The 20,536-nt window shown below is 47.0% G+C and overlaps 15 non-coding genes across 15 annotated transcripts; all 15 read left to right on the forward strand.

Annotated features, from left to right (window-relative positions):
- The first annotated feature begins 889 nt into the window (after positions 1-889).
- Positions 890-1,080, forward strand: LOC142276850 (U2 spliceosomal RNA). The gene has a single exon (XR_012740240.1). It is a non-coding gene; the product is annotated as a U2 spliceosomal RNA (small nuclear RNA).
- Positions 1,081-2,197: 1,117 nt separating this feature from the next.
- Positions 2,198-2,388, forward strand: LOC142276851 (U2 spliceosomal RNA). The gene has a single exon (XR_012740241.1). It is a non-coding gene; the product is annotated as a U2 spliceosomal RNA (small nuclear RNA).
- Positions 2,389-3,505: 1,117 nt separating this feature from the next.
- On the forward strand, positions 3,506-3,696 carry LOC142276964 (U2 spliceosomal RNA). The gene has a single exon (XR_012740343.1). It is a non-coding gene; the product is annotated as a U2 spliceosomal RNA (small nuclear RNA).
- A 1,117-nt stretch (positions 3,697-4,813) lies between these two features.
- LOC142276852 (U2 spliceosomal RNA) lies at positions 4,814-5,004 on the forward strand. The gene has a single exon (XR_012740242.1). It is a non-coding gene; the product is annotated as a U2 spliceosomal RNA (small nuclear RNA).
- A 1,117-nt stretch (positions 5,005-6,121) lies between these two features.
- Positions 6,122-6,312, forward strand: LOC142276974 (U2 spliceosomal RNA). Its single transcript, XR_012740352.1, has one exon. It is a non-coding gene; the product is annotated as a U2 spliceosomal RNA (small nuclear RNA).
- Positions 6,313-7,429: 1,117 nt separating this feature from the next.
- On the forward strand, positions 7,430-7,620 carry LOC142276853 (U2 spliceosomal RNA). Its single transcript, XR_012740243.1, has one exon. It is a non-coding gene; the product is annotated as a U2 spliceosomal RNA (small nuclear RNA).
- Positions 7,621-8,737: 1,117 nt separating this feature from the next.
- On the forward strand, positions 8,738-8,928 carry LOC142276854 (U2 spliceosomal RNA). Its single transcript, XR_012740244.1, has one exon. It is a non-coding gene; the product is annotated as a U2 spliceosomal RNA (small nuclear RNA).
- Positions 8,929-10,264: 1,336 nt separating this feature from the next.
- LOC142277005 (U2 spliceosomal RNA) lies at positions 10,265-10,448 on the forward strand. Its single transcript, XR_012740378.1, has one exon. It is a non-coding gene; the product is annotated as a U2 spliceosomal RNA (small nuclear RNA).
- Positions 10,449-11,565: 1,117 nt separating this feature from the next.
- LOC142276855 (U2 spliceosomal RNA) lies at positions 11,566-11,756 on the forward strand. Its single transcript, XR_012740245.1, has one exon. It is a non-coding gene; the product is annotated as a U2 spliceosomal RNA (small nuclear RNA).
- Positions 11,757-12,873: 1,117 nt separating this feature from the next.
- On the forward strand, positions 12,874-13,064 carry LOC142276856 (U2 spliceosomal RNA). The gene has a single exon (XR_012740246.1). It is a non-coding gene; the product is annotated as a U2 spliceosomal RNA (small nuclear RNA).
- A 1,117-nt stretch (positions 13,065-14,181) lies between these two features.
- LOC142276858 (U2 spliceosomal RNA) lies at positions 14,182-14,372 on the forward strand. Its single transcript, XR_012740247.1, has one exon. It is a non-coding gene; the product is annotated as a U2 spliceosomal RNA (small nuclear RNA).
- Positions 14,373-15,708: 1,336 nt separating this feature from the next.
- Positions 15,709-15,892, forward strand: LOC142277006 (U2 spliceosomal RNA). The gene has a single exon (XR_012740379.1). It is a non-coding gene; the product is annotated as a U2 spliceosomal RNA (small nuclear RNA).
- A 1,117-nt stretch (positions 15,893-17,009) lies between these two features.
- LOC142276859 (U2 spliceosomal RNA) lies at positions 17,010-17,200 on the forward strand. Its single transcript, XR_012740248.1, has one exon. It is a non-coding gene; the product is annotated as a U2 spliceosomal RNA (small nuclear RNA).
- A 1,117-nt stretch (positions 17,201-18,317) lies between these two features.
- On the forward strand, positions 18,318-18,508 carry LOC142276861 (U2 spliceosomal RNA). Its single transcript, XR_012740250.1, has one exon. It is a non-coding gene; the product is annotated as a U2 spliceosomal RNA (small nuclear RNA).
- Positions 18,509-19,625: 1,117 nt separating this feature from the next.
- LOC142276862 (U2 spliceosomal RNA) lies at positions 19,626-19,816 on the forward strand. Its single transcript, XR_012740251.1, has one exon. It is a non-coding gene; the product is annotated as a U2 spliceosomal RNA (small nuclear RNA).
- The last annotated feature ends 720 nt before the right edge of the window (positions 19,817-20,536 follow it).

A 20,536-nucleotide genomic window follows, 5' to 3' on the forward strand; every position in this document is an offset into this window, starting at 1 on the left:
GTGGAGTCAGATGCTGCAGTGACCACAGGTGTGAGAGGATCTACAATTGGCATCTGGTGTTATCTCTCTGCTTCCACTCCAAATAAAGTTACCTGTTGTTACCTGAACGTCAAATACTAAGAATGGGCGGCCTATGAAAGAATTAGTACTTTCATTAAGTATACTAAACCGGCTAATTGGGAATAGACAAACTGTAAAAAGCCCTCTGAGAAAGCCCCTCTCTAACCTTTGTTAGTAAGCTTTTCTGTAGCCTGCCTGTTGATGTATTTTCGGTTTGAACAGTGCACAACATGAAGAGACGGAACACTGGCGGCTTGTCACAATGCCCCCCGATGACATCACAATAGCGCTGCTGCCTAGAAAACAAGCTGCGCAGAAGAAGTTGTTCTTTGGGTGGGAGGGTGGGCTAGTGGAAGGAGGGGGCAATCTCTTTTTTTCCCGGGTGGTAGGGGGATGACAGGAGAAGGGAAGCGGGTGGTGAGAAAGGTACAGAGGGCAGGGTTTGGGGGCTGGGAAGGAAAGGGAAAAGATTAGGGTTTGGGGATGATGAAAGGGCTTTCTACGGGTAAGGATGGCAAAGGGTGGCAGTGACGGAAAGTCAGGCAACCTGTCCTGTCCGTCTTTTTGTATCGTGAATTGGAAAGACTGCAAGGGGGAGGGGAGTTGCTTGCGCCCTAAAGGAGGAGTTATTCAGATTCATTGCAGTGGGCGGCGGCTGCAAAACGCACCATTCTTCTTGTTTTTGCTCTGCAAAGCAGCCTTTTCAAGGGTTGGCTTGGGTGACAAAATGTCTTGTGTAGGCGTGGGTTTGTCTCCCTCTCGCTCTCTCTCCCTAAGATGTGTCCGGCATAGGCCAGGGTGCCACTCGAGGCCCAAACCAATTCTGGTTATCGCTTCTCGGCCTTTTGGCTAAGATCAAGTGTAGTATCTGTTCTTATCAGTTTAATATCTGATACGTCCCCTATCTGGGGACCATATATTAAATGGATTTTTAGAACAGGGAGATGGAAAAAGAGCTTGCTCTGTCCACTCCACGCATTGACCTGGTATTGCAGTACCTCCAGGAACGGTGCACCCCTTCTTAACCCAGTTTCCAAAAGCAGAACTCGATTCACCTGATTCATATTAGCCCGATTAGCGAATTGAAATGAATTTTTATCTAACACACTTTTTACTTGCTTTATTCATCCAAATAGCAAACTCATCACCACTCAACTTCACCAACTCTGCTATGTCCCGTGCAGTATCTTGTTGTCAGTCTAATTTAGATCATGTGTAATTGAATGGAATAGATCCCTTTTGGACAAAGTGGAGTCAGATGCTGCAGTGACCACAGGTGTGAGAGGATCTACAATTGGCATCTGGTGTTATCTCTCTGCTTCCACTCCAAATAAAGTTACCTGTTGTTACCTGAACGTCAAATACTAAGAATGGGCGGCCTATGAAAGAATTAGTACTTTCATTAAGTATACTAAACCGGCTAATTGGGAATAGACAAACTGTAAAAAGCCCTCTGAGAAAGCCCCTCTCTAACCTTTGTTAGTAAGCTTTTCTGTAGCCTGCCTGTTGATGTATTTTCGGTTTGAACAGTGCACAACATGAAGAGACGGAACACTGGCGGCTTGTCACAATGCCCCCCGATGACATCACAATAGCGCTGCTGCCTAGAAAACAAGCTGCGCAGAAGAAGTTGTTCTTTGGGTGGGAGGGTGGGCTAGTGGAAGGAGGGGGCAATCTCTTTTTTTCCCGGGTGGTAGGGGGATGACAGGAGAAGGGAAGCGGGTGGTGAGAAAGGTACAGAGGGCAGGGTTTGGGGGCTGGGAAGGAAAGGGAAAAGATTAGGGTTTGGGGATGATGAAAGGGCTTTCTACGGGTAAGGATGGCAAAGGGTGGCAGTGACGGAAAGTCAGGCAACCTGTCCTGTCCGTCTTTTTGTATCGTGAATTGGAAAGACTGCAAGGGGGAGGGGAGTTGCTTGCGCCCTAAAGGAGGAGTTATTCAGATTCATTGCAGTGGGCGGCGGCTGCAAAACGCACCATTCTTCTTGTTTTTGCTCTGCAAAGCAGCCTTTTCAAGGGTTGGCTTGGGTGACAAAATGTCTTGTGTAGGCGTGGGTTTGTCTCCCTCTCGCTCTCTCTCCCTAAGATGTGTCCGGCATAGGCCAGGGTGCCACTCGAGGCCCAAACCAATTCTGGTTATCGCTTCTCGGCCTTTTGGCTAAGATCAAGTGTAGTATCTGTTCTTATCAGTTTAATATCTGATACGTCCCCTATCTGGGGACCATATATTAAATGGATTTTTAGAACAGGGAGATGGAAAAAGAGCTTGCTCTGTCCACTCCACGCATTGACCTGGTATTGCAGTACCTCCAGGAACGGTGCACCCCTTCTTAACCCAGTTTCCAAAAGCAGAACTCGATTCACCTGATTCATATTAGCCCGATTAGCGAATTGAAATGAATTTTTATCTAACACACTTTTTACTTGCTTTATTCATCCAAATAGCAAACTCATCACCACTCAACTTCACCAACTCTGCTATGTCCCGTGCAGTATCTTGTTGTCAGTCTAATCTAGATCATGTGTAATTGAATGGAATAGATCCCTTTTGGACAAAGTGGAGTCAGATGCTGCAGTGACCACAGGTGTGAGAGGATCTACAATTGGCATCTGGTGTTATCTCTCTGCTTCCACTCCAAATAAAGTTACCTGTTGTTACCTGAACGTCAAATACTAAGAATGGGCGGCCTATGAAAGAATTAGTACTTTCATTAAGTATACTAAACCGGCTAATTGGGAATAGACAAACTGTAAAAAGCCCTCTGAGAAAGCCCCTCTCTAACCTTTGTTAGTAAGCTTTTCTGTAGCCTGCCTGTTGATGTATTTTCGGTTTGAACAGTGCACAACATGAAGAGACGGAACACTGGCGGCTTGTCACAATGCCCCCCGATGACATCACAATAGCGCTGCTGCCTAGAAAACAAGCTGCGCAGAAGAAGTTGTTCTTTGGGTGGGAGGGTGGGCTAGTGGAAGGAGGGGGCAATCTCTTTTTTTCCCGGGTGGTAGGGGGATGACAGGAGAAGGGAAGCGGGTGGTGAGAAAGGTACAGAGGGCAGGGTTTGGGGGCTGGGAAGGAAAGGGAAAAGATTAGGGTTTGGGGATGATGAAAGGGCTTTCTACGGGTAAGGATGGCAAAGGGTGGCAGTGACGGAAAGTCAGGCAACCTGTCCTGTCCGTCTTTTTGTATCGTGAATTGGAAAGACTGCAAGGGGGAGGGGAGTTGCTTGCGCCCTAAAGGAGGAGTTATTCAGATTCATTGCAGTGGGCGGCGGCTGCAAAACGCACCATTCTTCTTGTTTTTGCTCTGCAAAGCAGCCTTTTCAAGGGTTGGCTTGGGTGACAAAATGTCTTGTGTAGGCGTGGGTTTGTCTCCCTCTCGCTCTCTCTCCCTAAGATGTGTCCGGCATAGGCCAGGGTGCCACTCGAGGCCCAAACCAATTCTGGTTATGGCTTCTCGGCCTTTTGGCTAAGATCAAGTGTAGTATCTGTTCTTATCAGTTTAATATCTGATACGTCCCCTATCTGGGGACCATATATTAAATGGATTTTTAGAACAGGGAGATGGAAAAAGAGCTTGCTCTGTCCACTCCACGCATTGACCTGGTATTGCAGTACCTCCAGGAACGGTGCACCCCTTCTTAACCCAGTTTCCAAAAGCAGAACTCGATTCACCTGATTCATATTAGCCCGATTAGCGAATTGAAATGAATTTTTATCTAACACACTTTTTACTTGCTTTATTCATCCAAATAGCAAACTCATCACCACTCAACTTCACCAACTCTGCTATGTCCCGTGCAGTATCTTGTTGTCAGTCTAATCTAGATCATGTGTAATTGAATGGAATAGATCCCTTTTGGACAAAGTGGAGTCAGATGCTGCAGTGACCACAGGTGTGAGAGGATCTACAATTGGCATCTGGTGTTATCTCTCTGCTTCCACTCCAAATAAAGTTACCTGTTGTTACCTGAACGTCAAATACTAAGAATGGGCGGCCTATGAAAGAATTAGTACTTTCATTAAGTATACTAAACCGGCTAATTGGGAATAGACAAACTGTAAAAAGCCCTCTGAGAAAGCCCCTCTCTAACCTTTGTTAGTAAGCTTTTCTGTAGCCTGCCTGTTGATGTATTTTCGGTTTGAACAGTGCACAACATGAAGAGACGGAACACTGGCGGCTTGTCACAATGCCCCCCGATGACATCACAATAGCGCTGCTGCCTAGAAAACAAGCTGCGCAGAAGAAGTTGTTCTTTGGGTGGGAGGGTGGGCTAGTGGAAGGAGGGGGCAATCTCTTTTTTTCCCGGGTGGTAGGGGGATGACAGGAGAAGGGAAGCGGGTGGTGAGAAAGGTACAGAGGGCAGGGTTTGGGGGCTGGGAAGGAAAGGGAAAAGATTAGGGTTTGGGGATGATGAAAGGGCTTTCTACGGGTAAGGATGGCAAAGGGTGGCAGTGACGGAAAGTCAGGCAACCTGTCCTGTCCGTCTTTTTGTATCGTGAATTGGAAAGACTGCAAGGGGGAGGGGAGTTGCTTGCGCCCTAAAGGAGGAGTTATTCAGATTCATTGCAGTGGGCGGCGGCTGCAAAACGCACCATTCTTCTTGTTTTTGCTCTGCAAAGCAGCCTTTTCAAGGGTTGGCTTGGGTGACAAAATGTCTTGTGTAGGCGTGGGTTTGTCTCCCTCTCGCTCTCTCTCCCTAAGATGTGTCCGGCATAGGCCAGGGTGCCACTCGAGGCCCAAACCAATTCTGGTTATCGCTTCTCGGCCTTTTGGCTAAGATCAAGTGTAGTATCTGTTCTTATCAGTTTAATATCTGATACGTCCCCTATCTGGGGACCATATATTAAATGGATTTTTAGAACAGGGAGATGGAAAAAGAGCTTGCTCTGTCCACTCCACGCATTGACCTGGTATTGCAGTACCTCCAGGAACGGTGCACCCCTTCTTAACCCAGTTTCCAAAAGCAGAACTCGATTCACCTGATTCATATTAGCCCGATTAGCGAATTGAAATGAATTTTTATCTAACACACTTTTTACTTGCTTTATTCATCCAAATAGCAAACTCATCACCACTCAACTTCACCAACTCTGCTATGTCCCGTGCAGTATCTTGTTGTCAGTCTAATCTAGATCATGTGTAATTGAATGGAATAGATCCCTTTTGGACAAAGTGGAGTCAGATGCTGCAGTGACCACAGGTGTGAGAGGATCTACAATTGGCATCTGGTGTTATCTCTCTGCTTCCACTCCAAATAAAGTTACCTGTTGTTACCTGAACGTCAAATACTAAGAATGGGCGGCCTATGAAAGAATTAGTACTTTCATTAAGTATACTAAACCGGCTAATTGGGAATAGACAAACTGTAAAAAGCCCTCTGAGAAAGCCCCTCTCTAACCTTTGTTAGTAAGCTTTTCTGTAGCCTGCCTGTTGATGTATTTTCGGTTTGAACAGTGCACAACATGAAGAGACGGAACACTGGCGGCTTGTCACAATGCCCCCCGATGACATCACAATAGCGCTGCTGCCTAGAAAACAAGCTGCGCAGAAGAAGTTGTTCTTTGGGTGGGAGGGTGGGCTAGTGGAAGGAGGGGGCAATCTCTTTTTTTCCCGGGTGGTAGGGGGATGACAGGAGAAGGGAAGCGGGTGGTGAGAAAGGTACAGAGGGCAGGGTTTGGGGGCTGGGAAGGAAAGGGAAAAGATTAGGGTTTGGGGATGATGAAAGGGCTTTCTACGGGTAAGGATGGCAAAGGGTGGCAGTGACGGAAAGTCAGGCAACCTGTCCTGTCCGTCTTTTTGTATCGTGAATTGGAAAGACTGCAAGGGGGAGGGGAGTTGCTTGCGCCCTAAAGGAGGAGTTATTCAGATTCATTGCAGTGGGCGGCGGCTGCAAAACGCACCATTCTTCTTGTTTTTGCTCTGCAAAGCAGCCTTTTCAAGGGTTGGCTTGGGTGACAAAATGTCTTGTGTAGGCGTGGGTTTGTCTCCCTCTCGCTCTCTCTCCCTAAGATGTGTCCGGCATAGGCCAGGGTGCCACTCGAGGCCCAAACCAATTCTGGTTATCGCTTCTCGGCCTTTTGGCTAAGATCAAGTGTAGTATCTGTTCTTATCAGTTTAATATCTGATACGTCCCCTATCTGGGGACCATATATTAAATGGATTTTTAGAACAGGGAGATGGAAAAAGAGCTTGGTCTGTCCACTCCACGCATTGACCTGGTATTGCAGTACCTCCAGGAACGGTGCACCCCTTCTTAACCCAGTTTCCAAAAGCAGAACTCGATTCACCTGATTCATATTAGCCCGATTAGCGAATTGAAATGAATTTTTATCTAACACACTTTTTACTTGCTTTATTCATCCAAATAGCAAACTCATCACCACTCAACTTCACCAACTCTGCTATGTCCCGTGCAGTATCTTGTTGTCAGTCTAATCTAGATCATGTGTAATTGAATGGAATAGATCCCTTTTGGACAAAGTGGAGTCAGATGCTGCAGTGACCACAGGTGTGAGAGGATCTACAATTGGCATCTGGTGTTATCTCTCTGCTTCCACTCCAAATAAAGTTACCTGTTGTTACCTGAACGTCAAATACTAAGAATGGGCGGCCTATGAAAGAATTAGTACTTTTATTAAGTATACTAAACCGGCTAATTGGGAATAGACAAACTGTAAAAAGCCCTCTGAGAAAGCCCCTCTCTAACCTTTGTTAGTAAGCTTTTCTGTAGCCTGCCTGTTGATGTATTTTCGGTTTGAACAGTGCACAACATGAAGAGACGGAACACTGGCGGCTTGTCACAATGCCCCCCGATGACATCACAATAGCGCTGCTGCCTAGAAAACAAGCTGCGCAGAAGAAGTTGTTCTTTGGGTGGGAGGGTGGGCTAGTGGAAGGAGGGGGCAATCTCTTTTTTTCCCGGGTGGTAGGGGGATGACAGGAGAAGGGAAGCGGGTGGTGAGAAAGGTACAGAGGGCAGGGTTTGGGGGCTGGGAAGGAAAGGGAAAAGATTAGGGTTTGGGGATGATGAAAGGGCTTTCTACGGGTAAGGATGGCAAAGGGTGGCAGTGACGGAAAGTCAGGCAACCTGTCCTGTCCGTCTTTTTGTATCGTGAATTGGAAAGACTGCAAGGGGGAGGGGAGTTGCTTGCGCCCTAAAGGAGGAGTTATTCAGATTCATTGCAGTGGGCGGCGGCTGCAAAACGCACCATTCTTCTTGTTTTTGCTCTGCAAAGCAGCCTTTTCAAGGGTTGGCTTGGGTGACAAAATGTCTTGTGTAGGCGTGGGTTTGTCTCCCTCTCGCTCTCTCTCCCTAAGATGTGTCCGGCATAGGCCAGGGTGCCACTCAAGGCCCAAACCAATTCTGGTTATCGCTTCTCGGCCTTTTGGCTAAGATCAAGTGTAGTATCTGTTCTTATCAGTTTAATATCTGATACGTCCCCTATCTGGGGACCATATATTAAATGGATTTTTAGAACAGGGAGATGGAAAAAGAGCTTGCTCTGTCCACTCCACGCATTGACCTGGTATTGCAGTACCTCCAGGAACGGTGCACCCCTTCTTAACCCAGTTTCCAAAAGCAGAACTCGATTCACCTGATTCATATTAGCCCGATTAGCGAATTGAAATGAATTTTTATCTAACACACTTTTTACTTGCTTTATTCATCCAAATAGCAAACTCATCACCACTCAACTTCACCAACTCTGCTATGTCCCGTGCAGTATCTTGTTGTCAGTCTAATCTAGATCATGTGTAATTGAATGGAATAGATCCCTTTTGGACAAAGTGGAGTCAGATGCTGCAGTGACCACAGGTGTGAGAGGATCTACAATTGGCATCTGGTGTTATCTCTCTGCTTCCACTCCAAATAAAGTTACCTGTTGTTACCTGAACGTCAAATACTAAGAATGGGCGGCCTATGAAAGAATTAGTACTTTCATTAAGTATACTAAACCGGCTAATTGGGAATAGACAAACTGTAAAAAGCCCTCTGAGAAAGCCCCTCTCTAACCTTTGTTAGTAAGCTTTTCTGTAGCCTGCCTGTTGATGTATTTTCGGTTTGAACAGTGCACAACATGAAGAGACGGAACACTGGCGGCTTGTCACAATGCCCCCCGATGACATCACAATAGCGCTGCTGCCTAGAAAACAAGCTGCGCAGAAGAAGTTGTTCTTTGGGTGGGAGGGTGGGCTAGTGGAAGGAGGGGGCAATCTCTTTTTTTCCCGGGTGGTAGGGGGATGACAGGAGAAGGGAAGCGGGTGGTGAGAAAGGTACAGAGGGCAGGGTTTGGGGGCTGGGAAGGAAAGGGAAAAGATTAGGGTTTGGGGATGATGAAAGGGCTTTCTACGGGTAAGGATGGCAAAGGGTGGCAGTGACGGAAAGTCAGGCAACCTGTCCTGTCCGTCTTTTTGTATCGTGAATTGGAAAGACTGCAAGGGGGAGGGGAGTTGCTTGCGCCCTAAAGGAGGAGTTATTCAGATTCATTGCAGTGGGCGGCGGCTGCAAAACGCACCATTCTTCTTGTTTTTGCTCTGCAAAGCAGCCTTTTCAAGGGTTGGCTTGGGTGACAAAATGTCTTGTGTAGGCGTGGGTTTGTCTCCCTCTCGCTCTCTCTCCCTAAGATGTGTCCGGCATAGGCCAGGGTGCCACTCGAGGCCCAAACCAATTCTGGTTATCGCTTCTCGGCCTTTTGGCTAAGATCAAGTGTAGTATCTGTTCTTATCAGTTTAATATCTGATACGTCCCCTATCTGGGGACCATATATTAAATGGATTTTTAGAACAGGGAGATGGAAAAAGAGCTTGCTCTGTCCACTCCACGCATTGACCTGGTATTGCAGTACCTCCAGGAACGGTGCACCCCTTCTTAACCCAGTTTCCAAAAGCAGAACTCGATTCACCTGATTCATATTAGCCCGATTAGCGAATTGAAATGAATTTTTATCTAACACACTTTTTACTTGCTTTATTCATCCAAATAGCAAACTCATCACCACTCAACTTCACCAACTCTGCTATGTCCCGTGCAGTATCTTGTTGTCAGTCTAATCTAGATCATGTGTAATTGAATGGAATAGATCCCTTTTGGACAAAGTGGAGTCAGATGCTGCAGTGACCACAGGTGTGAGAGGATCTACAATTGGCATCTGGTGTTATCTCTCTGCTTCCACTCCAAATAAAGTTACCTGTTGTTACCTGAACGTCAAATACTAAGAATGGGCGGCCTATGAAAGAATTAGTACTTTCATTAAGTATACTAAACCGGCTAATTGGGAATAGACAAACTGTAAAAAGCCCTCTGAGAAAGCCCCTCTCTAACCTTTGTTAGTAAGCTTTTCTGTAGCCTGCCTGTTGATGTATTTTCGGTTTGAACAGTGCACAACATGAAGAGACGGAACACTGGCGGCTTGTCACAATGCCCCCCGATGACATCACAATAGCGCTGCTGCCTAGAAAACAAGCTGCGCAGAAGAAGTTGTTCTTTGGGTGGGAGGGTGGGCTAGTGGAAGGAGGGGGCAATCTCTTTTTTTCCCGGGTGGTAGGGGGATGACAGGAGAAGGGAAGCGGGTGGTGAGAAAGGTACAGAGGGCAGGGTTTGGGGGCTGGGAAGGAAAGGGAAAAGATTAGGGTTTGGGGATGATGAAAGGGCTTTCTACGGGTAAGGATGGCAAAGGGTGGCAGTGACGGAAAGTCAGGCAACCTGTCCTGTCCGTCTTTTTGTATCGTGAATTGGAAAGACTGCAAGGGGGAGGGGAGTTGCTTGCGCCCTAAAGGAGGAGTTATTCAGATTCATTGCAGTGGGCGGCGGCTGCAAAACGCACCATTCTTCTTGTTTTTGCTCTGCAAAGCAGCCTTTTCAAGGGTTGGCTTGGGTGACAAAATGTCTTGTGTAGGCGTGGGTTTGTCTCCCTCTCGCTCTCTCTCCCTAAGATGTGTCCGGCATAGGCCAGGGTGCCACTCGAGGCCCAAACCAATTCTGGTTATCGCTTCTCGGCCTTTTGGCTAAGATCAGGTGTAGTCCCTTCATTGGGTTTGCCTTGGTCTTGGCTGGGAGGGGCCCGGGCTTGCACAACCGCCGGCCTCGGGGATTGTTGCGCCTTTTGGTGCTTACGTCCCTTTGTGGCTGGTGGTTCCTGGGCTCGGGAGGCGATCACCCAGGCACTGCGCTTTTGTGTGGTGGCCTGCTGGCCTTCGGGGCTACCTTGATTCTGAAAATTGCGGATGAAATCTCATCTGTTCTTATCAGTTTAATATCTGATACGTCCCCTATCTGGGGACCATATATTAAATGGATTTTTAGAACAGGGAGATGGAAAAAGAGCTTGCTCTGTCCACTCCACGCATTGACCTGGTATTGCAGTACCTCCAGGAACGGTGCACCCCTTCTTAACCCAGTTTCCAAAAGCAGAACTCGATTCACCTGATTCATATTAGCCCGATTAGCGAATTGAAATGAATTTTTATCTAACACACTTTTTACTTGCTTTATTCATCCAAATAGCAAACTCATCACCACTCAACTTCACCAACTCTGCTATGTCCCGTGCAGTATCTTGTTGTCAGTCTAATCTAGATCATGTGTAATTGAATGGAATAGATCCCTTTTGGACAAAGTGGAGTCAGATGCTGCAGTGACCACAGGTGTGAGAGGATCTACAATTGGCATCTGGTGTCATCTCTCTGCTTCCACTCCAAATAAAGTTACCTGTTGTTACCTGAACGTCAAATACTAAGAATGGGCGGCCTATGAAAGAATTAGTACTTTCATTAAGTATACTAAACCGGCTAATTGGGAATAGACAAACTGTAAAAAGCCCTCTGAGAAAGCCCCTCTCTAACCTTTGTTAGTAAGCTTTTCTGTAGCCTGCCTGTTGATGTATTTTCGGTTTGAACAGTGCACAACATGAAGAGACGGAACACTGGCGGCTTGTCACAATGCCCCCCGATGACATCACAATAGCGCTGCTGCCTAGAAAACAAGCTGCGCAGAAGAAGTTGTTCTTTGGGTGGGAGGGTGGGCTAGTGGAAGGAGGGGGCAATCTCTTTTTTTCCCGGGTGGTAGGGGGATGACAGGAGAAGGGAAGCGGGTGGTGAGAAAGGTACAGAGGGCAGGGTTTGGGGGCTGGGAAGGAAAGGGAAAAGATTAGGGTTTGGGGATGATGAAAGGGCTTTCTACGGGTAAGGATGGCAAAGGGTGGCAGTGACGGAAAGTCAGGCAACCTGTCCTGTCCGTCTTTTTGTATCGTGAATTGGAAAGACTGCAAGGGGGAGGGGAGTTGCTTGCGCCCTAAAGGAGGAGTTATTCAGATTCATTGCAGTGGGCGGCGGCTGCAAAATGCACCATTCTTCTTGTTTTTGCTCTGCAAAGCAGCCTTTTCAAGGGTTGGCTTGGGTGACAAAATGTCTTGTGTAGGCGTGGGTTTGTCTCCCTCTCGCTCTCTCTCCCTAAGATGTGTCCGGCATAGGCCAGGGTGCCACTCGAGGCCCAAACCAATTCTGGTTATCGCTTCTCGGCCTTTTGGCTAAGATCAAGTGTAGTATCTGTTCTTATCAGTTTAATATCTGATACGTCCCCTATCTGGGGACCATATATTAAATGGATTTTTAGAACAGGGAGATGGAAAAAGAGCTTGCTCTGTCCACTCCACGCATTGACCTGGTATTGCAGTACCTCCAGGAACGGTGCACCCCTTCTTAACCCAGTTTCCAAAAGCAGAACTCGATTCACCTGATTCATATTAGCCCGATTAGCGAATTGAAATGAATTTTTATCTAACACACTTTTTACTTGCTTTATTCATCCAAATAGCAAACTCATCACCACTCAACTTCACCAACTCTGCTATGTCCCGTGCAGTATCTTGTTGTCAGTCTAATCTAGATCATGTGTAATTGAATGGAATAGATCCCTTTTGGACAAAGTGGAGTCAGATGCTGCAGTGACCACAGGTGTGAGAGGATCTACAATTGGCATCTGGTGTTATCTCTCTGCTTCCACTCCAAATAAAGTTACCTGTTGTTACCTGAACGTCAAATACTAAGAATGGGCGGCCTATGAAAGAATTAGTACTTTCATTAAGTATACTAAACCGGCTAATTGGGAATAGACAAACTGTAAAAAGCCCTCTGAGAAAGCCCCTCTCTAACCTTTGTTAGTAAGCTTTTCTGTAGCCTGCCTGTTGATGTATTTTCGGTTTGAACAGTGCACAACATGAAGAGACGGAACACTGGCGGCTTGTCACAATGCCCCCCGATGACATCACAATAGCGCTGCTGCCTAGAAAACAAGCTGCGCAGAAGAAGTTGTTCTTTGGGTGGGAGGGTGGGCTAGTGGAAGGAGGGGGCAATCTCTTTTTTTCCCGGGTGGTAGGGGGATGACAGGAGAAGGGAAGCGGGTGGTGAGAAAGGTACAGAGGGCAGGGTTTGGGGGCTGGGAAGGAAAGGGAAAAGATTAGGGTTTGGGGATGATGAAAGGGCTTTCTACGGGTAAGGATGGCAAAGGGTGGCAGTGACGGAAAGTCAGGCAACCTGTCCTGTCCGTCTTTTTGTATCGTGAATTGGAAAGACTGCAAGGGGGAGGGGAGTTGCTTGCGCCCTAAAGGAGGAGTTATTCAGATTCATTGCAGTGGGCGGCGGCTGCAAAACGCACCATTCTTCTTGTTTTTGCTCTGCAAAGCAGCCTTTTCAAGGGTTGGCTTGGGTGACAAAATGTCTTGTGTAGGCGTGGGTTTGTCTCCCTCTCGCTCTCTCTCCCTAAGATGTGTCCGGCATAGGCCAGGGTGCCACTCGAGGCCCAAACCAATTCTGGTTATCGCTTCTCGGCCTTTTGGCTAAGATCAAGTGTAGTATCTGTTCTTATCAGTTTAATATCTGATACGTCCCCTATCTGGGGACCATATATTAAATGGATTTTTAGAACAGGGAGATGGAAAAAGAGCTTGCTCTGTCCACTCCACGCATTGACCTGGTATTGCAGTACCTCCAGGAACGGTGCACCCCTTCTTAACCCAGTTTCCAAAAGCAGAACTCGATTCACCTGATTCATATTAGCCCGATTAGCGAATTGAAATGAATTTTTATCTAACACACTTTTTACTTGCTTTATTCATCCAAATAGCAAACTCATCACCACTCAACTTCACCAACTCTGCTATGTCCCGTGCAGTATCTTGTTGTCAGTCTAATCTAGATCATGTGTAATTGAATGGAATAGATCCCTTTTGGACAAAGTGGAGTCAGATGCTGCAGTGACCACAGGTGTGAGAGGATCTACAATTGGCATCTGGTGTTATCTCTCTGCTTCCACTCCAAATAAAGTTACCTGTTGTTACCTGAACGTCAAATACTAAGAATGGGCGGCCTATGAAAGAATTAGTACTTTCATTAAGTATACTAAACCGGCTAATTGGGAATAGACAAACTGTAAAAAGCCCTCTGAGAAAGCCCCTCTCTAACCTTTGTTAGTAAGCTTTTCTGTAGCCTGCCTGTTGATGTATTTTCGGTTTGAACAGTGCACAACATGAAGAGACGGAACACTGGCGGCTTGTCACAATGCCCCCCGATGACATCACAATAGCGCTGCTGCCTAGAAAACAAGCTGCGCAGAAGAAGTTGTTCTTTGGGTGGGAGGGTGGGCTAGTGGAAGGAGGGGGCAATCTCTTTTTTTCCCGGGTGGTAGGGGGATGACAGGAGAAGGGAAGCGGGTGGTGAGAAAGGTACAGAGGGCAGGGTTTGGGGGCTGGGAAGGAAAGGGAAAAGATTAGGGTTTGGGGATGATGAAAGGGCTTTCTACGGGTAAGGATGGCAAAGGGTGGCAGTGACGGAAAGTCAGGCAACCTGTCCTGTCCGTCTTTTTGTATCGTGAATTGGAAAGACTGCAAGGGGGAGGGGAGTTGCTTGCGCCCTAAAGGAGGAGTTATTCAGATTCATTGCAGTGGGCGGCGGCTGCAAAACGCACCATTCTTCTTGTTTTTGCTCTGCAAAGCAGCCTTTTCAAGGGTTGGCTTGGGTGACAAAATGTCTTGTGTAGGCGTGGGTTTGTCTCCCTCTCGCTCTCTCTCCCTAAGATGTGTCCGGCATAGGCCAGGGTGCCACTCGAGGCCCAAACCAATTCTGGTTATCGCTTCTCGGCCTTTTGGCTAAGATCAAGTGTAGTATCTGTTCTTATCAGTTTAATATCTGATACGTCCCCTATCTGGGGACCATATATTAAATGGATTTTTAGAACAGGGAGATGGAAAAAGAGCTTGCTCTGTCCACTCCACGCATTGACCTGGTATTGCAGTACCTCCAGGAACGGTGCACCCCTTCTTAACCCAGTTTCCAAAAGCAGAACTCGATTCACCTGATTCATATTAGCCCGATTAGCGAATTGAAATGAATTTTTATCTAACACACTTTTTACTTGCTTTATTCATCCAAATAGCAAACTCATCACCACTCAACTTCACCAACTCTGCTATGTCCCGTGCAGTATCTTGTTGTCAGTCTAATCTAGATCATGTGTAATTGAATGGAATAGATCCCTTTTGGACAAAGTGGAGTCAGATGCTGCAGTGACCACAGGTGTGAGAGGATCTACAATTGGCATCTGGTGTTATCTCTCTGCTTCCACTCCAAATAAAGTTACCTGTTGTTACCTGAACGTCAAATACTAAGAATGGGCGGCCTATGAAAGAATTAGTACTTTCATTAAGTATACTAAACCGGCTAATTGGGAATAGACAAACTGTAAAAAGCCCTCTGAGAAAGCCCCTCTCTAACCTTTGTTAGTAAGCTTTTCTGTAGCCTGCCTGTTGATGTATTTTCGGTTTGAACAGTGCACAACATGAAGAGACGGAACACTGGCGGCTTGTCACAATGCCCCCCGATGACATCACAATAGCGCTGCTGCCTAGAAAACAAGCTGCGCAGAAGAAGTTGTTCTTTGGGTGGGAGGGTGGGCTAGTGGAAGGAGGGGGCAATCTCTTTTTTTCCCGGGTGGTAGGGGGATGACAGGAGAAGGGAAGCGGGTGGTGAGAAAGGTACAGAGGGCAGGGTTTGGGGGCTGGGAAGGAAAGGGAAAAGATTAGGGTTTGGGGATGATGAAAGGGCTTTCTACGGGTAAGGATGGCAAAGGGTGGCAGTGACGGAAAGTCAGGCAACCTGTCCTGTCCGTCTTTTTGTATCGTGAATTGGAAAGACTGCAAGGGGGAGGGGAGTTGCTTGCGCCCTAAAGGAGGAGTTATTCAGATTCATTGCAGTGGGCGGCGGCTGCAAAACGCACCATTCTTCTTGTTTTTGCTCTGCAAAGCAGCCTTTTCAAGGGTTGGCTTGGGTGACAAAATGTCTTGTGTAGGCGTGGGTTTGTCTCCCTCTCGCTCTCTCTCCCTAAGATGTGTCCGGCATAGGCCAGGGTGCCACTCGAGGCCCAAACCAATTCTGGTTATCGCTTCTCGGCCTTTTGGCTAAGATCAGGTGTAGTCCCTTCATTGGGTTTGCCTTGGTCTTGGCTGGGAGGGGCCCGGGCTTGCACAACCGCCGGCCTCGGGGATTGTTGCGCCTTTTGGTGCTTACGTCCCTTTGTGGCTGGTGGTTCCTGGGCTCGGGAGGCGATCACCCAGGCACTGCGCTTTTGTGTGGTGGCCTGCTGGCCTTCGGGGCTACCTTGATTCTGAAAATTGCGGATGAAATCTCATCTGTTCTTATCAGTTTAATATCTGATACGTCCCCTATCTGGGGACCATATATTAAATGGATTTTTAGAACAGGGAGATGGAAAAAGAGCTTGCTCTGTCCACTCCACGCATTGACCTGGTATTGCAGTACCTCCAGGAACGGTGCACCCCTTCTTAACCCAGTTTCCAAAAGCAGAACTCGATTCACCTGATTCATATTAGCCCGATTAGCGAATTGAAATGAATTTTTATCTAACACACTTTTTACTTGCTTTATTCATCCAAATAGCAAACTCATCACCACTCAACTTCACCAACTCTGCTATGTCCCGTGCAGTATCTTGTTGTCAGTCTAATCTAGATCATGTGTAATTGAATGGAATAGATCCCTTTTGGACAAAGTGGAGTCAGATGCTGCAGTGACCACAGGTGTGAGAGGATCTACAATTGGCATCTGGTGTCATCTCTCTGCTTCCACTCCAAATAAAGTTACCTGTTGTTACCTGAACGTCAAATACTAAGAATGGGCGGCCTATGAAAGAATTAGTACTTTCATTAAGTATACTAAACCGGCTAATTGGGAATAGACAAACTGTAAAAAGCCCTCTGAGAAAGCCCCTCTCTAACCTTTGTTAGTAAGCTTTTCTGTAGCCTGCCTGTTGATGTATTTTCGGTTTGAACAGTGCACAACATGAAGAGACGAAACACTGGCGGCTTGTCACAATGCCCCCCGATGACATCACAATAGCGCTGCTGCCTAGAAAACAAGCTGCGCAGAAGAAGTTGTTCTTTGGGTGGGAGGGTGGGCTAGTGGAAGGAGGGGGCAATCTCTTTTTTTCCCGGGTGGTAGGGGGATGACAGGAGAAGGGAAGCGGGTGGTGAGAAAGGTACAGAGGGCAGGGTTTGGGGGCTGGGAAGGAAAGGGAAAAGATTAGGGTTTGGGGATGATGAAAGGGCTTTCTACGGGTAAGGATGGCAAAGGGTGGCAGTGACGGAAAGTCAGGCAACCTGTCCTGTCCGTCTTTTTGTATCGTGAATTGGAAAGACTGCAAGGGGGAGGGGAGTTGCTTGCGCCCTAAAGGAGGAGTTATTCAGATTCATTGCAGTGGGCGGCGGCTGCAAAACGCACCATTCTTCTTGTTTTTGCTCTGCAAAGCAGCCTTTTCAAGGGTTGGCTTGGGTGACAAAATGTCTTGTGTAGGCGTGGGTTTGTCTCCCTCTCGCTCTCTCTCCCTAAGATGTGTCCGGCATAGGCCAGGGTGCCACTCGAGGCCCAAACCAATTCTGGTTATCGCTTCTCGGCCTTTTGGCTAAGATCAAGTGTAGTATCTGTTCTTATCAGTTTAATATCTGATACGTCCCCTATCTGGGGACCATATATTAAATGGATTTTTAGAACAGGGAGATGGAAAAAGAGCTTGCTCTGTCCACTCCACGCATTGACCTGGTATTGCAGTACCTCCAGGAACGGTGCACCCCTTCTTAACCCAGTTTCCAAAAGCAGAACTCGATTCACCTGATTCATATTAGCCCGATTAGCGAATTGAAATGAATTTTTATCTAACACACTTTTTACTTGCTTTATTCATCCAAATAGCAAACTCATCACCACTCAACTTCACCAACTCTGCTATGTCCCGTGCAGTATCTTGTTGTCAGTCTAATCTAGATCATGTGTAATTGAATGGAATAGATCCCTTTTGGACAAAGTGGAGTCAGATGCTGCAGTGACCACAGGTGTGAGAGGATCTACAATTGGCATCTGGTGTTATCTCTCTGCTTCCACTCCAAATAAAGTTACCTGTTGTTACCTGAACGTCAAATACTAAGAATGGGCGGCCTATGAAAGAATTAGTACTTTCATTAAGTATACTAAACCGGCTAATTGGGAATAGACAAACTGTAAAAAGCCCTCTGAGAAAGCCCCTCTCTAACCTTTGTTAGTAAGCTTTTCTGTAGCCTGCCTGTTGATGTATTTTCGGTTTGAACAGTGCACAACATGAAGAGACGGAACACTGGCGGCTTGTCACAATGCCCCCCGATGACATCACAATAGCGCTGCTGCCTAGAAAACAAGCTGCGCAGAAGAAGTTGTTCTTTGGGTGGGAGGGTGGGCTAGTGGAAGGAGGGGGCAATCTCTTTTTTTCCCGGGTGGTAGGGGGATGACAGGAGAAGGGAAGCGGGTGGTGAGAAAGGTACAGAGGGCAGGGTTTGGGGGCTGGGAAGGAAAGGGAAAAGATTAGGGTTTGGGGATGATGAAAGGGCTTTCTACGGGTAAGGATGGCAAAGGGTGGCAGTGACGGAAAGTCAGGCAACCTGTCCTGTCCGTCTTTTTGTATCGTGAATTGGAAAGACTGCAAGGGGGAGGGGAGTTGCTTGCGCCCTAAAGGAGGAGTTATTCAGATTCATTGCAGTGGGCGGCGGCTGCAAAACGCACCATTCTTCTTGTTTTTGCTCTGCAAAGCAGCCTTTTCAAGGGTTGGCTTGGGTGACAAAATGTCTTGTGTAGGCGTGGGTTTGTCTCCCTCTCGCTCTCTCTCCCTAAGATGTGTCCGGCATAGGCCAGGGTGCCACTCGAGGCCCAAACCAATTCTGGTTATCGCTTCTCGGCCTTTTGGCTAAGATCAAGTGTAGTATCTGTTCTTATCAGTTTAATATCTGATACGTCCCCTATCTGGGGACCATATATTAAATGGATTTTTAGAACAGGGAGATGGAAAAAGAGCTTGCTCTGTCCACTCCACGCATTGACCTGGTATTGCAGTACCTCCAGGAACGGTGCACCCCTTCTTAACCCAGTTTCCAAAAGCAGAACTCGATTCACCTGATTCATATTAGCCCGATTAGCGAATTGAAATGAATTTTTATCTAACACACTTTTTACTTGCTTTATTCATCCAAATAGCAAACTCATCACCACTCAACTTCACCAACTCTGCTATGTCCCGTGCAGTATCTTGTTGTCAGTCTAATCTAGATCATGTGTAATTGAATGGAATAGATCCCTTTTGGACAAAGTGGAGTCAGATGCTGCAGTGACCACAGGTGTGAGAGGATCTACAATTGGCATCTGGTGTTATCTCTCTGCTTCCACTCCAAATAAAGTTACCTGTTGTTACCTGAACGTCAAATACTAAGAATGGGCGGCCTATGAAAGAATTAGTACTTTCATTAAGTATACTAAACCGGCTAATTGGGAATAGACAAACTGTAAAAAGCCCTCTGAGAAAGCCCCTCTCTAACCTTTGTTAGTAAGCTTTTCTGTAGCCTGCCTGTTGATGTATTTTCGGTTTGAACAGTGCACAACATGAAGAGACGGAACACTGGCGGCTTGTCACAATGCCCCCCGATGACATCACAATAGCGCTGCTGCCTAGAAAACAAGCTGCGCAGAAGAAGTTGTTCTTTGGGTGGGAGGGTGGGCTAGTGGAAGGAGGGGGCAATCTCTTTTTTTCCCGGGTGGTAGGGGGATGACAGGAGAAGGGAAGCGGGTGGTGAGAAAGGTACAGAGGGCAGGGTTTGGGGGCTGGGAAGGAAAGGGAAAAGATTAGGGTTTGGGGATGATGAAAGGGCTTTCTACGGGTAAGGATGGCAAAGGGTGGCAGTGACGGAAAGTCAGGCAACCTGTCCTGTCCGTCTTTTTGTATCGTGAATTGGAAAGACTGCAAGGGGGAGGGGAGTTGCTTGCGCCCTAAAGGAGGAGTTATTCAGATTCATTGCAGTGGGCGGCGGCTGCAAAACGCACCATTCTTCTTGTTTTTGCTCTGCAAAGCAGCCTTTTCAAGGGTTGGCTTGGGTGACAAAATGTCTTGTGTAGGCGTGGGTTTGTCTCCCTCTCGCTCTCTCTCCCTAAGATGTGTCCGGCATAGGCCAGGGTGCCACTCGAGGCCCAAACCAATTCTGGTTATCGCTTCTCGGCCTTTTGGCTAAGATCAAGTGTAGTATCTGTTCTTATCAGTTTAATATCTGATACGTCCCCTATCTGGGGACCATATATTAAATGGATTTTTAGAACAGGGAGATGGAAAAAGAGCTTGCTCTGTCCACTCCACGCATTGACCTGGTATTGCAGTACCTCCAGGAACGGTGCACCCCTTCTTAACCCAGTTTCCAAAAGCAGAACTCGATTCACCTGATTCATATTAGCCCGATTAGCGAATTGAAATGAATTTTTATCTAACACACTTTTTACTTGCTTTATTCATCCAAATAGCAAACTCATCACCACTCAACTTCACCAACTCTGCTATGTCCCGTGCAGTATCTTGTTGTCAGTCTAATCTAGATCATGTGTAATTGAATGGAATAGATCCCTTTTGGACAAAGTGGAGTCAGATGCTGCAGTGACCACAGGTGTGAGAGGATCTACAATTGGCATCTGGTGTTATCTCTCTGCTTCCACTCCAAATAAAGTTACCTGTTGTTACCTGAACGTCAAATACTAAGAATGGGCGGCCTATGAAAGAATTAGTACTTTCATTAAGTATACTAAACCGGCTAATTGGGAATAGACAAACTGTAAAAAGCCCTCTGAGAAAGCCCCTCTCTAACCTTTGTTAGTAAGCTTTTCTGTAGCCTGCCTGTTGATGTATTTTCGGTTTGAACAGTGCACAACATGAAGAGACGGAACACTGGCGGCTTGTCACAATGCCCCCCGATGACATCACAATAGCGCTGCTGCCTAGAAAACAAGCTGCGCAGAAGAAGTTGTTCTTTGGGTGGGAGGGTGGGCTAGTGGAAGGAGGGGGCAATCTCTTTTTTTCCCGGGTGGTAGGGGGATGACAGGAGAAGGGAAGCGGGTGGTGAGAAAGGTACAG

This window comes from Anomaloglossus baeobatrachus, unplaced genomic scaffold, assembly GCF_048569485.1.
Source record: "Anomaloglossus baeobatrachus isolate aAnoBae1 unplaced genomic scaffold, aAnoBae1.hap1 Scaffold_404, whole genome shotgun sequence".
NCBI lineage: Eukaryota > Metazoa > Chordata > Amphibia > Anura > Aromobatidae > Anomaloglossus > Anomaloglossus baeobatrachus.